The sequence below is a fragment of the Hoplias malabaricus genome, chromosome X2 (genome assembly GCF_029633855.1).
Source record: "Hoplias malabaricus isolate fHopMal1 chromosome X2, fHopMal1.hap1, whole genome shotgun sequence".
In the NCBI taxonomy this organism is placed as follows: domain Eukaryota; kingdom Metazoa; phylum Chordata; class Actinopteri; order Characiformes; family Erythrinidae; genus Hoplias; species Hoplias malabaricus.
In genome coordinates, this window is record NC_089819.1 from 29,989,135 (window position 1) to 30,005,475 (window position 16,341).

At 37.9% G+C, this 16,341-nt stretch overlaps 1 protein-coding gene across 1 annotated transcript in view; it reads left to right on the top strand.

The window, feature by feature from the left end:
* The window catches only part of LOC136677481 (uncharacterized), a 219,927-nt gene that overhangs the window by 155,770 nt on the left and 47,816 nt on the right, over nucleotides 1–16,341 (top strand). The window lies entirely within an intron of this gene.

Consider the following 16,341-nt stretch of genomic DNA (forward strand, 5'->3'; position numbering starts at 1 on the left):
TACTGACCACATAACACCATTAGTGTGCTAGGATGAGGACAGAGACCTGCCAGACTCTTGTGTGCTGTAGCATATGCCATATATATGCAGTCTACATCAAAAGGGAGAGAGACCCCTGTCATCTCCAAAGAGAGGTGGGCCAGTTGCACTCTCATGGACACCTGGCCAAGGACAGCGTATGGCACCACTGGGATCTGGAATGAAGCTCACCTCTGCACTTCAGAAGCATGACATTAGCAATAAAGCCCTCAGGCTTGTCTCCCTGATGCACAGCACAGCACTGCCCCCTTGTAAAATACATTGACTCACCAGTTTATTCGATAGGTTTACCTTATATTACACTCACCGGTAAATCTGTCGTATATAGTATGGTATAGTACTGTGCAAAATTTAGAGACCCACTGGCATTTAATAAATTTAATTTCCAGTCAAAACAGCCCTTAAGTGCAATCTTTTGATATTTCAAGATCAGGAAATAATAAACTTTAGGAAATTACACAGGAAACTCCAAAATTAAATAACAGATTTTCAGTGTGAAGTATAATCCACTTTTGCCTTTATTACAGTTTCAGTACTTTATTGGAGGACTTGGATACAGTTTTTGAAGAAATTTGGTTTATTTGTCCACAACTCCAAACATCACTCTCGTAATCTGTGAAATCTGAAACACATTCAATAATATTGAGATCTGAAAACACATGCACATTCTTTCTTTAATTTGAAAATGTGTCCATTTTGGGATTTTTATTCTTTCCTCAGAAAAACCACATATAATTAAAAACCCACAGTTCCTTCTTTTCTCTTACAATGTAAGAGTTTTGTGACCTACTTTGCATGATTTTTAGGAATTCTTGACAATCAAGCAATGATGAAATCATGCAATCCTAAGAGACAACAATCAACTCACAAGTGGTGGCATATGAGTTAGTTTTGCTCACTTGGTAGAACACTGGCTCATAAAGTCAAGAAAACATGGTTTATATATCACCTCTGGAGAGTTGTGTCTCCCCTGTTCCTCCAGGTTGGAGTTTTTTCTCGCCAGGTTACTTAATATGTGACAAGTGAGTTATCTTGTCCTTTATCTCCTGAAAAATGACAATACAATCAGTGGCTATATTGACTGGAAAAATAAGTAAGCAAATGGTAGTCTCAGAGTTTTGCAGAGTATTATAGATGCAGTTTGTAAGTAAACAAAAGCCAGTGCTGATTGTAGGCCATCTGTTGCTGCGCAGTTTATCAGCCATCTGCTACATCACTGGACAGGGACAACAATTGGACCTCCACTTGGTAGATATTATCTTGGTGGTGGATCATTCTCAGCATAGCAGTGATACTGATATTGTAGTGGGATGGTGGCTTGTTTGGGGGTGTTACAATCTCAGAATTGCAGAGAGGTTAATACATTGTATTCGCTTACTAAATGTCTGCATTTCATTATGATTGACAAGTCTCTTTGGCCATTCAGTGCTCCGTAAGGTTTCCACATCATGGTTTAGTCCCCATTCAGCTTATGTGGAACCAGGTATTAAAATGTACCCAGTACAAAGTATTCCTAATTGAAAAGCAAAAAAAGTTGAGTAGATTAATTTAGGTACCATGCAGTGGAAAAGAGTAATTTCTGGGTGATAGTAATAGACTATCCATGTACACTGGATTGCAGTGGCACCACAATTTAATTATGACATCTGCTCCTCAGGCTTATCAAGCTTGTGAATTTTTTTAATTTTTGGTGAAAGCGTTTTTGAGTTATACGTGTATATATGTGTACATATATATCATATATTTGACTTGTGGAATACATGCTGGATCTCTCTTTTTGGGAGGGGCCTGTAAGCTACATAGTAATAGAAGTGCAAGTTTTTTTTGATAATTATTAAAGTTCAGATCCTTAGGATTCAGCTGATACCACATATGTCCATGTAAGGTAATTATCCACATAGGAGTACACGCTCAAATATTTCTGTTTGTGAAATATTTCTGATCCAAACAGACTGCCATCTGCTGGTGACAAATAACAGCTTTCTCATATAAGACTATACATTGTGATGTTGAACTACAGTGGATCTGAGGCAAAATGCAATGTTGAGCAAAGACCATAAGGTCCAGAAACACTTCACTTGCCAGCAAGGTACAGCAGGTATGACATGACTCAGCCAAGGAAAATGACACTCTTTGGCCAGATGGTGGCGATATAGAAAAGGGATACGCGTTTAGGTCTATATCTCCTACACCGTAAGGCCTAGAGACGAAATCTTTTTTTTTTGCCTGATTCCTTGGCTTAATTCAAACTAATCTGCCATTTGGACCATTTACCTCCGCCCACTTAGATTTTGAGCTAATATGCATAATTAGCTAAACTTACTTTTTTCCACAAGTCTGTGAATTTTTGTCCAATTCTCTTGAGCTTTGTGCCAAAACGTTCACAAGAGTCTGACCATGTCTAATTATAGAATGAATGTTGACATTTCGATTCAAGAAGGCTGCCATGTGCAAATGAACCTCTTCGGCTTATCGTATGTTTTACTTGAACGTCTGTAACTCCTCCATATTTTATTCAAATGGGTTCAAATTTCAGATTCTACTTAAGGACATGATTTTAAGGGTACCATATCAGCGATGTAGGCCTATTTTTTCCAAACAGGCCTATTCTGCGAGAACCCCGTTAATTGTGTTTGTTCTGATTTTAATTTGTTATTAGGCTTCCGAGCACTAAGTGCAAAGGAAGCCTATTGTTTTTGTTCTGATTTTTATTATTATTCTTCCTAATAAAATTCTGCCTTAAAACGGATCACACAGCCCAAACTGTAAGGCCTACAGACTTCATACTTTTTCAAAAGATAGTAAACCCTCCCGCTACTCAGGCGCAAAATATCAGCTTGATTGGCCTCAAGGGGGCGCTACAGCGAAAGGAAACGCTTTCATTAAAGGATTTTCCACGCCGTGTGGCGTAGAGACGAAATTGTTTTTTTTTACATGATCCTTGGGTCCCGATGAATCAAAAAGGTCGATACAACCACTAAGCTCCGCCTACTTAGATTTTTTGCTAATTAGCATAATTTGCAAAATCTATTTTCGTGAACTAGTCCCTGGAGTTTTGTCTGATCCCCATGACCTTGGTGTCAATACGTTCACAGGAGTGAGCTGGTCAATAATTATCGAAAACATCCTGACATTTCGAAACAAGATGGCCGAAATATGCAAATGAATATGTACCGTGAATTGCAAATTTTACTCAAAAATCTGTAACTCCTTCATGCTTAACTCAAATCTGATGACCTTTCACATGTTGTTTCTAGACATGATTCTGAGGTAGCATGCATTTGCTGTTGCATGAAATATTATAGGGGGCGCTGTTATAGCTAACATTGTCTTTTGGCTAATATCTCAGCATCTACAAGGCCAATTAAGTTGACATTTGGCATGCTGGTTCAGTGAGCAAGCCTACATATGGAAAATTAAGGATGACTCAATATGGGAACGTTTAATGATGTCAACAGCCAATCAAAGTTCTTTTTTTTTCATCATTTTTTTGACAGGCTTAACAATGCCCAATCATCATGGCATTTGCATGGTATGTTCATGGACACACTTTGTATTTGCAGAAAAATTTTCGTGTTGATAGCCACAAGGGGGCGCAATTTATTTTTAAAACATGAAATATGTAATATCTCAGTGAAAATTTAACCTATTGACATGCTAATAGTTTCATAATACACTCTACCTAGTGTCTAACAATATTAAAATTGCAACTATTTAAAAAAAATGTATAGATTTTCTTCAATTGTCAGGTATGTGATTATGGAATTTATCGTACTAGTCCGTGGGTTTTGATCCTATCAACACACAATTGGTCTCATTGCAAAGTGTATTACCTGTAGGTAAACAATTATCAAAAAAATGTTTAGATTTGGACACGCTGTTGCTGCAGAACGTCAACAAACATGAGTGGGCGGAGCCCGATGCACTCTTTTAGCTATAACTCATTCAAACTTCACCCAAATCAAACCAAAATGGGTACACATGTGCAAGGTATTACTCTGAAGAAGTGTATCAATTATGATAAAAATGCACATACAGGGGGCGCTAGAATTGGAAAAAATACTTAAAAATATGTTTTTCATTTGTTATAGCGCCACCTAAGGATGCAGTACCAACAAAAGGAATTGATCTGTTCTGAATCACATATGAAAGAAGCTTGTGTTTTTTCATAACATTTGGCAAAAGCATTTTTAACTTACAGCTGTTTATGTGTCATGTTTAGAATGCAAGTTACACACCAGTGTTAAGCAGAGCCTGGATGCCACGCAGTGATGAAATTTCAACTTTTTTTTGATAATTATTAAACTTCAGGTTCTTGTGATTCTGCTGATACCACATATGTCCATATTTAGTCATTAAGCATAGACTAGTTCGCGGTCAAACATATGTGAGTTATTCTCAGCAATGTATTCAAAGGCATTATTGAAGAGTCCCCCTTCCCCCCCTTCCCTCTTATTCCTTCTGACATGCTCTCTGCCTCTTATCTCTCTCTCTCTCTCTCTCTCTCTCTCATTCTCTCTCTCAGATTCAAATAGCTTTACTAAGAGTCAACAGTAGTAAATAATACAAATAATAATTAAATATAGCCGCAAGCGACAATTCTCGGGGTCCAAGCTTGTATTCGCTGGTAGAAGAACAATGTGCTAGCATATTAGCTGTCCTGAGATAGTAAGGGCTTTTGGGGAAGTTTGTGTAGTGTTTGTAAGGTGTTCTAGGCATATGAGCTGTCCTGAGATAGTACGGGCTTTTGGGGCAGTGTGTGTAGTGTTTGTAAGGTGTTCCATGCTGTCCTGGCATTTCTTTGGAGGTGTAGCATGAGATTGAGGAGTAGCGGATGACAGAGACAGCATAGAGCACAGAAGTCACTCTTGAGTTGCACCCTGGTTTCTCACCCTAATGTTCAGGACCCAAAAACAGCAGATATGAAGTGGAGTTGCTTGTACTGGAGCCAGCCATCAGTGGATAGAAGACACTATCTGCTGGCAGTGTTTGGTTGTGGACTATTCTCTGTCCAGCAGTGATGCTGAGGGATTTACAACTCCAACACCTGAGTCATACCTGCAGTATGGGTGTCCAGACCATTGAAGACCAGGGTGAAAGCAAGCAATCTTTACAGAGCAAGAGCATAGCATATAGCATTATAGTATGTGTAGCGCTCTTATGAGTGGATAAGACACAGCAGTGCTGCTAGAGATTTTAACACCTGTGTCAACTCACTGTCCACACTGAGATACATATATTTAATTGATCAAACTTATAGACATAAATTCAGAGACAGTTGCTCATGCATTTTCAGCACTGTTGTGATATTGACATTGTGGTGCTATGTCAGTGTGTATTGTGCTCTTATGAGTGGATCAGACAGAACAGTGCTGCTGGATAATTTTAAAGCCTGTGTCCACTCACTGTCCACACGGTTACACACACATTCTCTGTTAGTCCACATTGTAGATAAAAAAGGCAGAGCTGACCATTGAAGAACATGTGAAAATGAGCAATGAAAGTATGCAGAGCAAGAGGTGCACACCTCTCTGTAATGTTAGATCTACAGAGTGCTCCTTTGGTCAGTGGAGCTGAAAACTATAGATAGTTAGATATGCTTTTAATTGTCTGTGTCCTCTGGCCCTCTCTGACTGGCAGGGGGGAGTGGAGGGGGGGGAGAGGTGACAGTCTGTGTGTGAGAAGGAGAGGGAGGGGCTGAGGGGGGATTCAGCAAAAAATAGAAGACTCCAGGCAGATGAGTGGGAGGAGACATATATTTGATCAAGAACTAGTCCTTGGATCAAAACCCAATATAGACGTATGTGGTATCATGAGAATCGTAAGACCCTGAACTTTAGTAATTATCAAAAAAATGTGGAACTTTCATTACTGTGTGATTGTAGCCTCTGCTTAAATAGAGATGTGCAGCTTGCCGTTGAAACATCACATAAAAAACAGCTGTAACTCAAAAATGCTTTAGGCATATGTTATGAAAATGCACAAGGTCCTTTCCCATGATGTTCAGAATATATCTATCTCATCTTGCTGGTACTGCATCTCTAGGTGGCGGTGTAATGAATTAATAACCTGTGCAACCAGTTGCTGTCTAATTGTAGCGCCCCCTTTCTGTGCAATGTTGTCACATTTGGCATACTACTTCAGAGTAATGACGTATATATGTGTGTGTTTGATTTGGGTGAAGTTTGTTGTAGTTATAGCTCAAAGAGTGCATGGAGCCCCACCCATGCATATTTGTTAAATAACTGCCACAACAGTGTGTCAAAAGTTCTAGATTTTTTGGATAATTATTTACCTACAGTCTATACAGACTTCAAAAATACCAGTTGTTTATTGATAAGACAAATTTCCAGGGAGGAGTGCGAAAAGCTCCATTTTCACATACCTGACTATTGTGGATATTGTGTACCTGTATGGCATATACATACATACTTATTGGGCATATGTTGTAAGTAGTGATGCATGGGTTATACTGAAGTCGGTGCTACCCACTGTCTCTCAGGCAGTGACAGACTGATACACACTGTGCAGTGAAGAGGGCTGAGAGCCCATCATCCAAGGATTATCTTGTCTTATCTTATTATTAGCAAAATGTAATGATTTGTTTTGGAGCACATATGAAAGAAGGTTGTGACGTTTCATAACATTTGACAAAAGCATTTTTGAGTTACAGCTGTTCATGTATGATATTTTTAAGGCAAGTCACAGAACTCTTTTAGCATCTGGATGCCATGCAGTAATGGAATTCCACATTTTTGTTAATAATCCTTAAGGGTCAGGTTCTTGTGATTCTGCTGATACCAAATATGTGCATATCAGGTCATAATTCAGATTGTAGTTCATGTTCAAATGTATGTGGGTAAAGCTCCAACAGCACTGCTTGGTTTGATCCACAAGGTCCAGTACAACACACCACCACCAGATGGCAGTGTTGCACTGTGAATAATCCACCACCCATCTCATAATGCTTAGCAATGGTGCTTGAGGCTCACAGACAGATCAAAATCAGAAATTTTGGATCTCTTAAGTAAGCAGAGAGTATGCAATGTTGTGTATGATCTCAAAGTGGCAAAAGTAAGCAAATTTATAGCCTACAAAGCGAGGAAGCCGTAAATCGCCGCTTGCGGCTATATTTATTATTCTTTTTCTTTTTCTGCCATAAAACGAATCGCACAGCCCAAACCGTAAGGCCTAGAGACTTGAGACTTGGTCAATAGGTAGTAGTCGGTCTCGCTACTCAGGCGCAAAATATCAGCCCAATTGGCCTCAAGGGGGCGCTACAGCAAAGGAAAACGCTTTCATTAAAAGATCTTCCACCCCGTGTGGCGTAGAGACGAAATCTTTTTTTCTTAATAATTATCAAAAAAACTTTGAAATTTCGATTTAAGATGGCCGCCATATGCAAATGAACCTTTTCGGCTTATTTTATGTTTTACTTAAAAATCTATAACAAATTCATGCTTTACTCAAGTGTGTTTACATTTCATATTCAACTTCCAGAAATGATTCTGAGGTAGCTTGTCAAAGGAGAAGCCAATATTCATATAGGGGGCGCTGTAAATGCTTCAAGTTTATATCTCAGCATCCGTAAGGTGGATCGGACCGCCGCTTGGCACACTGCTTCTATGGGCAAGGCTGTAGAGGGAAAATTAAGGACAACTCGATTAGAGGAAACATGTGATTGTCATCGACCAATAAGCTGTCATCAGCTGTTTGACAACCTTAACAAGGTCCAATCATCATGGGATTTGACTGGTATGTCCCTGGGAGGCCTTCCTAAGAGCAGAAAAATTGTCATAACGATAGCCACTAGGAGGCGCTATATCATGAAAATATTATATATCTCTGTGAAAATTAAGCATATTGACACGCAGTTTGCTTCTTTTAATACTCTGCAGAGGGCCTAACAACTTTGTAATTGCAAGTGTTGTCAAAAAATGCTTTGCTTTTTCTCTGTTTCCAAATGTTCAAAATTGAACCTTTTCGAACTAGTCCGTGTAATTTTGCGATATTCCCAAACAGTTGACCTTGTTGGAATCTGCAGAGTCTGAAGGTAAATAATTATCAAAAAAAGTTCAACATTTGGACAAACTTTTGTTGTAATAAAACAATTAATTGAATTGTGGGGAGCTTTAAACATTCTTTTAGCTATAACTCAAAAAAATTAAGTCCAATCAAGACCAAACGTGACAGACGTATGTATGGTCCTACCCTGAAGACGTATGTACAATATGATCAAAATTTACCAAAAGGGGGCGATACAATTGGACAAAAACTGATTAAATTGGCTTTTTTATGTTATAGCGCCATCTAGGAATGCAGTGGCACACCAACTTAATTATGACATCTGCTCCTCAGTCTGATCAAGCATGTGAAGTTTTAAAATTTTTTGGGAAAGCGTTTTTGAGTTATAGGTGTATATTAGTGTACAAATATAGCATATATTTGACTTGTGGAATACATGCTATATCTCTCTTATTGTGAGGGGGCTGTAAGCTACATAGTAATAAAAGTGCAACAATTTTTTCATTCATTCATTCATTCATTATCTGTAGCCCTTATCCAGTTCAGGGTCGCGGTGGGTCCAGAGCCTACCTGGAATCATTGGGTGCAAGGCAACAATTTTTTGAACAGTATTAAAGTTCGGATCCTTAGGATTCAGCTAATACCACATATGTCCATGTTAGGTAAATATCCACATAGGATTACACACTCAAATGTTTCTATATGTGCATTCATGGCAGAGCTAAATATATGTGAAAGTAGTTATTTCTCACCAGCAGATGGCAGTCTAATTTACATTGTGCTGTTGAACTACAGTGGCTCTGAGACATTATGCAAAATGCAATGTGGAGCAAAGATCATAAGGCTCAGAAACACCTCCCTTGGCAGCAACATCCAGCAGGTGTGAAATGACTCAGCCAAGGAAAATGACACTCTTTGGCCAGATGGTGGCGCTATAGCAAAGGGAAAAGCATTGAGGTCTATATCTCCTAACACCATAAGGCCTATAGATGAAATCTTTTTTTTTGTCTTATTCCTTGGCTTTAGACAAACTAATTTGCTATTGGATCATTTAGCTCAGCCCACTTAGATTTTGAGCTAATTTGCATAATTTGCAAAATATACTTTTGTCAATTCTTTGAATTTTTGACCAATTCCCTTGAGCTTGGTGCCAAAACTTTCACATGACTCTGACCCTAGGTAATTATAGAACGAATGTTGACATTTTGATTCAAGATGGCCGCCATATGCAAATGAACCTCTTCGGCTTATCCCAGGTTTTACTTGAACATCTCTAACTCCTTCATACTTTACTCAAATGGGTTCAAATTTCAGATTCTACTTATAGAAATGCTTTTAAAGGTAGCATGTCAGCGATGTAGGCCTATTGCTTCCAAACAGGCCTGTTAAACGAGAACCCCGTTAATTGCCGCTTGCGGCTATATTTAGGCTTCCGAGCACTAAGTGCAAAGGAAGCCTATTGTTTTTGTTCTGGTTTTTATTATTATTATTCTTCCTAATAAAATTCTGCCTTAAAACGGATCGCACAGCCCAAACCGTAAGGCCTACAGACTTCATATTTGGTCAAAAATTAGTAAACCCCCCCGCTACTCAGGCGCAAAATATCAGCTTGATTGGCCTCAAGGGGGCGCTACAGCGAAAGAAAACGCTTTCATTAAAAGATTTTCCACGCCGTGTAGCGTAGAGACGAAATTGTTTTTTCTACATGATCCTTGGGTCCCGATGAACCAAAAAGGTCGATAGAACCAATAAGCTCCGCCTACTTAGATTTTTTGCTAATTAGCATAATTTGCAAAATCTATTTTTGTGAACTAGTCCCTGGATTTTTGTCTGATCCCCATGACCTTGGTGTCAAAACGTTCACTGGAGTGAGCTGGTCAATAATTATCAAAAACATCCAGACATTTCGAAACAAGATGGCCGACATATGCAAATGAATGTGTACCGTGAATTGCAAATTTTACTCAAACATCTGTAACTCCTTCATGCTTAACTCAAATCTGATGACCTTTCACACGTTGCTTCTAGACATGATTCTGAGGTAGCGTGCATTTGCTGTTGCATGAAATATTATAGGGGGCGCTGTTATAGCTAACAATGTCTTTTGGCTAATATCTCAGGATCTACAAGGTCAATTAAGTTGACATTTGGCATGCTGGTTCTGTCAGCAAGCCTACATATGGGAAATTAAGGACGACTCAATACGGGCACGTTTAACGATGTCAACAGCCAATCAAATTTCAGTTTTATTTCATCATTTTTTTGACAGGCTTAACAATGTCCAATCATCATGGCATTTGCATGGTATGTTCATGGACACACTTTGTATTTGCAGAAAAATTTTCGTGTTGATAGCCACAAGGGGGCGCAATTTATTTTTTAAACATGAAATATGGAATATCTCAGTGAAAATTTACCCTATCGACATGTTAATAGTTTCATAATACACTCTACGTAGTGTCTAACAATATTGCAATTGCAACTATTTAGAAAAAAATTATAGATTTTCTTCAATTGTCAGGTATGTGATTATGGAATTTATCGTACTAGTCCGTGAGTTTTGGTCCTATCAACACACAATTGGTCTCATTGCAAAGTGTATTGCCTGTAGGTACATAATTATTAAAAAAAACTTTAGATTTGGACACGCTGTTGCTGCAATACGTCAACAAACACAAGTGGGCGTAGCCAAATGCACTCTTTTAGCTATAACTCATGCAAACTTCACCCAAATCAAACCAAAACGGGTACACATGTGCAAGATGTTCCTCTGAAGAAGTGTTTCAAATATGATCAAAATGCACATACAGGGGGCGCTAGAATTGGAAAAAATACTTAAAAATAAGTTTTTATTTGTTATAGCGCCACCTAAGGATGCAGTACCAACTAAATGTATTGATCTGTTCTGAAGCACATATGAAAGAAGCTTGTGTTTTTTCATAACATTTGGCAAAAGCATTTTTGACTTACAGCTGTTTATGTGTCATGTTTAGAATGCAAGGTACACACCAGTGCTAAGAAGAGCCTGGATGCCACGCAGTAATGAAATTTCAACTTTTTTTTAATAATTATTAAAGTTCAGGTTCTTGTGATTCGGCTGATACCACATATGTCCATATTAAGTCATTAAGCACAGACTAGTACGCGGTCAAACATATGTGAGTTATTCTCAGCAATGTATTCAAAGGCATTATTGAAGAGTCCCCCTTCCCCCCTTCTCCTTCTGACATGCTCTCTGCCTCTTATCTCTCTCTCTCTCTCTCAGATTCAAATAGCTTTACTAAGAGACAACAGTAGTAAATAATAAAAATAATAATTAAATAATATATTTTTCCAACATTTACAAATTGATATAACATATGAATATATATATATATATATATATATATATATATATATATATATATATATATATATATATATATATATATATACACACACACACACACACAAGCTGTATATGTGTACCTGTATAGCATATACATACATACTTATTGGGCATATGTTGTAAGTAGTGATGCATGGGTTATACTGAAGTCGGTGCTACCCACTGTCTCTCAGGCAGTGACAGACTGATACACACTGTGCCATGAAGAGGGCTGAGAGCCCATCATCCAAGGATTATCTTGTCTTATCTTATTATTAACAAAATGTAATGATTTGTTTTGGAGCACATATGAAAGAAGCCTGTGACGTTTCATAACATTTGACAAAAGCATTTTTGAGTTACAGCTGTTCATGTATGATATTTTTAAGGCAAGTCACAGAACTCTTTTAGTAGCATCTGGATGCCATGCAGTAATGGAATTCCACATTTTTGTTAATAATCCTTAAGGTTCAGGTTCTTGTGATTCTGCTGATACCAAATATGTGCATATCAGGTCATAATTCAGATTGTAGTTCATGTTCAAATGTATGTGGGTAAAGCTCCAACAGCACTGCTTGGTTTGATCCATAAGGTCCAGTACAAAACACCACCACCAGATGGCGGTGTTGCACTGTGAATAATCCACCACCCATCTCATATAATGCTTACAAATGCAGCTTTTAACTCCTTCATGCTTAACTCAAATCTGATTACCTTTCACACGTCACTTCTAGACATGATTTGGAGGTATCATGCATTTGCTGTTGCTTGAATTATTATAGGGGGCGCTGTTATAGCTAACAATGTCTTTTGGCTAATATCTCAGGATCTACAAGGCCAATTAAGTTGACATTTGGCATGCTGAATCAGTGAGCAAGCCTACATATGGGAAATTAAGGACGACTCAATACGGGCACGTTTAACGATGTCAACAGCCAATCAAATTTCAATTTTAATTCACCATTTTTTTGACAGGCTTAACAATGCCCAATCATCATGGCATTTGCATGGTATGTTCATGGACACACTTTGTATTAGCAAAAAAAATTTCGTGTTGATAGCCACAAGGGGGCGCAATATATTTTTTAAACATAAAATATGGAATATCTCAATGAAAATTTACCCTATCGACATGCTAATAGTTTCATAATACACACTACGTAGTGTCTAACAATATTGCAGTTGCAACTATTTAAAAAAAATTATAGATTTTCTTCTATTGTCAGGTACGTGATTATGGAATTTATCGTACTAGTCCATGAGTTTTGGTCCTATCAACACACAATTGGTCTCATTGCAAAGTGTATTGCCTGTAGGTACATAATTATCAAAAAAACATTTAGATTTGGACACGCTGTTGCTGCAATACGTCAACAAACACAAGTGGGCGGAGCCCAATGAACTCTTTTAGCTATAACTCATTCAAACTTCACCCAAATCAAACCAAAATGGGTACACATGTGCATGGTATTACTCTGAAGAAGTGTTTCAATTATGATCAAAATGCACATACAGGGGGCGCTAGAATTGGTAAAAATACTTACAAATATATTTTTAATTTGTTATAGCGCCACCTAAGGATGCAGTACCAACAGAATGTAATGAGTTGTTCTGGAGCACATATGAAAGAAGCTTGTAATGTTTCATAACATTTGGCAAAAGCATTTTTGAGTTACAGGTATTTATGTGTGATATTTTTATGGAAATTTACAGACCTATTTTAAGCAGCATCTGGATGCCATGCAGTAATGGAATTCCACTTTATTTTTAATCATTATTAAGGTTCTGGCTCTTGTGATTCTGCTGATACCAAATATGTGCATATCGGGTCATAATTCACATTGTAGTTCATGTTCAAATGTATGTGGGTAAAGCTCCAACAGCACTGCTTGGTTTGATCCATAAGGTCCAGTACAAAACACAACCACCAGATGGCAGTGTTGCACTGTGAATTATCCACCACCCATCTCATATAATGTTTACAAATGCAGCTTGAGGCTCACAGACGGATCAAAATCAGAAATCTGCTATGTCAGCTGTGAGTATGTAATGTTGTGTATGATCTCGAAGTGGCAAAAGTAAGCAAATGTATTTCATACAAAGCGAGGAAGCCGTAAATCGCCGCTTGCGGCTATATTTAGGCTTCTGAGCACAAAGTGCAAAGAAGCCTATTGTTTTTGTTCTGATTTTTATTATTATTATTATTATTATTATTATTATTTATTATTATTATTATTATTATTCCGAACAAAAATTCTGCCTTAAAACGGATCGCACAGCCCAAACCGTAAGGCCTACAGACTTGGTACTTGGTCAAAAGATAGTAAACCCTCCCGCTACTCAGGCGCAAAATATCAGCCTGATTGGCCTCAAGGGGGCGCTACAGCGACAGAAAACGCTTTCATTAAAGGATTTTCCACGCCGTGTGGAGTAGAGACGAATTTTTTTTTTCTCCATGATCCTTGGGTCCCGATGAATCAAAAAGGTACATACAACCACTAAGCTCCGCCCACTTAGATTTTTTGCTAATTAGTATAATTCGCAAAATCTATTTTCGCGAACTAGTCCCTGGATTTTTGTCTGATCCCCATGACCTTGGTGTCAAAACGTTCACATGAGGGAGCTGGTCAATAATTATTACAAACATCCTGACATTTCGAAACAAGATGGCCGACATATGCAAATGAATGTGTACCGTGAATTGCAAATTTTACTCAAATATCTGTAACTCCTTTATGCTTAACTCAAATCTGATGACCTTTCAAACGTTGCTTCTAGACATGATTCTGAGGTAGCATGCATTTGCTGTTGCATGAAATATTATAGGGGGCGCTGTTATAGCTAACATTGTCTTTTGGCTAATATCTCAGCATCTACAAGGCCAATTAAGTTGACATTTGGCATGCTGGTTCTGTGAGCAAGCCTACATATGGGAAATTAAGGACGACTCAATACGGGCACGTTTAACGATGTCAACAGCCAATCAACGTTCAGTTTTTCTTCATCATTTTTTTGACAGGCTTAACAATGCCCAATCATCATGGCATTTGCATGGTATGTTCATGGACACACTTTGTATTTGCAGAAAAATTTTCGTGTTGATAGCCACAAGGGGGCGCAATTTATTTTTTAAACATGAAATATGGAATATCTCAGTGAAAATTTGACTTATCGACATGTTAATAATTTCATAATACACTCTACCTAGTGTCTAACAATATTGCAATTGCAACTATTTAGAAAAAAAGTATAGATTTTCTTCAATTGTCAGGTATGTGATTATGGAATTTATCGTACTAGTCCGTGAGTTTTGGTCCTATCAACACACAATTGGTCTCATTGCAAAGTGTCTTGCCTGTAGGTACATAATTATTAAAAAAATGTTTAGATTTGGACACGCTGTTGCTACAATACGTCAACAAACACAAGTGGGCGGAGCCCGATGCACTCTTTTAGCTATAACTCATTCAAACTTCACCCAAATCAAACCAAAATGGGTACACATGTGCAAGATCTTCCTCTGAAGAAGTGTTTCAAATATGATCAAAATGCACATACAGAGGGCGCTAGAATTGGAAAAAATACTTAAAAAAAGGTTTTTATTTGTTATAGCGCCACCTATGGATGCAGTACCAACAAAATGTATTGATATGTTCTGAAGCACATATGAAAGAAGCTTGTGTTTTTTCATAACATTTGGCAAAAGCATTTTTGACTTACAGATGTTTATGTGTCATATTTAGAATGCAAGTTACCCACCAGTGCTAAGCAGAGCCTGGATGTCACGCAGTAATGAAATTTAAACTTTTTTTGATAATTATTAAACTTCAGGTTCTTGTGATTCTGCTGATACCACATATGTCCATATTAAGTCATTAAGCACAGACTAGTTCGCGGTCAAACATATGTGAGTTATTCTCAGCAATGTATTCAAAGGCATTATTGAAGAGTCCCCCTTCCCCCCTTCTCTTTCTGACATGCTCTCTGCCTCTTATCTCTCTCTCTCTCTCTCTCTCTCTCTCTCTCTCTCTCTCTCAGATTCAAATAGCTTTACTAAGAGACAACAGTAGTAAATAATAAAAATAATAATTAAATTATATATTTTTCCAACATTTACAAATTTATATAACATATGAATATATATACACACAAGCTGTATATGTGTACCTGTATAGCATATACATACATACTTATTGGGCATATGTTGTAAGTAGTGATGCATGGGTTATACTGATGTCGGTGCTACCCACTGTCTCTCAGGCAGTGACAGACTGATACACACTGTGCAGTTAAGAGGGCTGAGAGCCCATCATCCAGGGATTATCTTGTCTTATCTTATTATTAACAAAATGTAATGATTTGTTTTGGAGCACCTATGAAAGAAGCTTGTGACGTTTCATAACATTTGACAAAAGCATTTTTGAGTTACAGCTGTTCATGTATGATATTTTTAAGGCAAGTCACAGAACTCTTTTAGTAGCATCTGGATGCCATGCAGTAATGGAATTCCACATTTTTGTTAATAATCCTTAAGGTTCAGGTTCTTGTGATTCTGCTGATACCAAATAGGTGCATATCAGGTCATAATTCAGATTGTAGTTCATGTTCAAATGTATGTGGGTAAAGCTCCAACAGCACTGCTTGGTTTGATCCACAAGGTCCAGTACAACACACCACCACCAGATGGCAGTGTTGCACTGTGAATAATCCACCACCCATCTCATAATGCTTAGCAATGGTGCTTGAGCCTCACAGACAGATCAAAATCAGAAACTTTGGATGTCTTAAGTCAGCAGAGAGTATGCAATGTTGTGTATGATCTCAAAGTGGCAAACGTAAGCAAATGTATTGCCTACAAAGCGAGGAAGCCGTAAATCGCCGCTTGCGGCTATATTTATTATTCTTTTTCT